At 48.2% G+C, this 2,254-nt stretch overlaps 1 pseudogene; it reads left to right on the forward strand.

Annotated features, from left to right (window-relative positions):
• Positions 1-20: 20 nt before the first annotated feature.
• LOC112074710 (nuclear receptor ROR-gamma-like) overlaps positions 21-2,254 on the forward strand; it is an 11,909-nt pseudogene continuing 9,675 nt past the window's right edge.

Consider the following 2,254-nt stretch of genomic DNA (forward strand, 5'->3'; position numbering starts at 1 on the left):
GTGTGAACTGTAATGTGCGTGTTATTGTGTGTGTAGCTCAGATTGAGGGTGTTCCCTGTAAGATCTGTGGTGATAAATCATCAGGAGTTCACTATGGAGTCATCACCTGCGAGGGCTGCAAGGTGAGACTGCAGCACTACACACCTGATTTCACTCTGACCAAGCAGACATAACAAACAGACTTATTTCCAGGGGTTTCATTGGTTATGTCAATGGTCCTCTCTCCCCCTCAGGGTTTTTTCCGGCGTAGCCAGCTGCCGTCCGTGTCCTACTCCTGTTCCAGACAGAGTAACTGTCCTATAGACAGAGCCAGCCGCAACCGCTGCCAGAGCTGCCGACTGCAGAAGTGTGTGACCCAGGGCATGAGCCGGGATGGTGAGACGACACGCATGCACACATAACAAAACAAAAAAAGATGTCTCCTGGTAAAATAAAGGTTGAATAAATACACACTTTTCAAATCACTTTACTTAAAAATATATATTTTATTTAACCTTTATTTTAACTTTATATGAGGGTAATTCAACTCAACTCCACCGCAAACTGTTTTTGTTTCCCCAGCGGTGAAGTTTGGTCGGATGTCGAAACGTCAGCGTGAGTCTCTGCGTGCCGAGGTGGAGAGACACCGTCAGCAGCAGCAGCATCTCCAGGCAGAGGCCCAGCCCGCCCTGCCCTACACCAGCAAGGCATGCCGTTTCCGGACACCCCACCTGCTCCAGGCCCCGGCTCCGGCCTACTCCTTCCCTGGAGAGCCAGAGCTGCCACCCTGCCCGACAGATGTGCGCCCCTACCTGGTGTGCTCCCCAGGCGAGTCCCAGGCTCCAGGTCTGGCCTACCAGGGCTCCTGTGTGTCTCCTGGCAGTGGGCACTCAGACAAAAGAGGTAAGGGAGTGGACACATACACACACTCGAAACACATAATCAGACTAGCACTGTTTAATATTTATTACCCCTTCCTCCTTCTCACTCCCTCTTCTTCAGGGTTCGACTCCCGTCAGCCATCTCCTGACCAGACGATAGGGATGGGAATTAGATCGTATAACCCAGAAGACCCCTACTGCCCTTACCGCCCCTCCCTGCTTCACATAGAGGAGCTGTGTGACAGTATCGTGCGGTCCCATAGGGACACCAGTCAGTTCAGACTGGAGGAACTGCAGGCTCTGAGATGGAAGTTGTTCAGCAGAGAGGAGCTCCATGCCTACCAGAGCAAGGTACTGTACCAACACATCACTGGTCTCTTATAAATCATCAGTCACTCGTCAGTAGTAAATAACAGTTTCACTAATAAGTTAAAAGAAGTCTGACCCCTGAAATCAAGTTTTTCATTTTATTTTTTATTTTACTAGTCAGTTAAGAACAAATTCTTATTTTCAATGACGGCCTAGGAACAGTGGGTAACGACAGATTTTTACCTAGTCAGCTCGGGGACTTGATCTTGCAACCTTTCAGTTACTAGTACAACGCTCTAACCACTAGGCTATCTGCCGCCCCAGATGTGAAGAAATTGGTACTCTCTCTTCTCTGTCACGGCTCCTCCTCTGCAGTGCAGGGGGCGGTTCCTCCTGCAGGCAGAGGAGGGTCGTTAGTGATTGGAGCCACCTGGGCTCAGGGTATAAAGCTGTCACTAATCACTTCTCTCTCTCTCTCTCTGCTCCTCCAGGTATGCTCATGATTTGTTTGTTCCTTTGTAGTTTTGCATAGTTTTCACTCAGTCATGTTCACACACACATATTCACGCATCCATGCACTTTACATACACCTTACATCTGATACTTCCACACCTCATTCCTTTTTCTTAGTTAAGTTACTAGTTTGTTTATAATAAAGAACACTTTTAAATGGCCTATACCTGTTGTTCGTGTCCCCTCATTTTTGTCACAGGCTATGAGCCGGCTTGTGACAAGTGGGGGCTCATCCGGGATAGTAGTTAACTTGGCTTAGTTTAGTTCAGATTGTCAATTTTTTTGTTTGAGGGTATGTTTTGGTTGGGCCAATTTTGTTGAAGAGAGCGTTGAGAGCCATGTGTTCTTTTGGTTCAGTTAGCTTGGTAGCTAAGCAATTCACTGGGTTTTTCTGGGTTTTGTTCAGGTGGGAGTCCTCTCCTGTTCAGGCATATCAGCAAGTGTCCATAGGAGGCTTGTGGTGTTTTTGTTTTAGGTGGCAGTGAACGTGGGTAGAGCATCCCTTTCCCTTTTCCCCTACATCGGCTCGGGAGCACCTCCGTGGTTATGGAGGGGCCGCCAGTTTCTGGTTT

This window comes from Salvelinus sp. IW2-2015, unplaced genomic scaffold (assembly GCF_002910315.2).
Source record: "Salvelinus sp. IW2-2015 unplaced genomic scaffold, ASM291031v2 Un_scaffold2773, whole genome shotgun sequence".
Taxonomy (NCBI): domain Eukaryota; kingdom Metazoa; phylum Chordata; class Actinopteri; order Salmoniformes; family Salmonidae; genus Salvelinus; species Salvelinus sp. IW2-2015.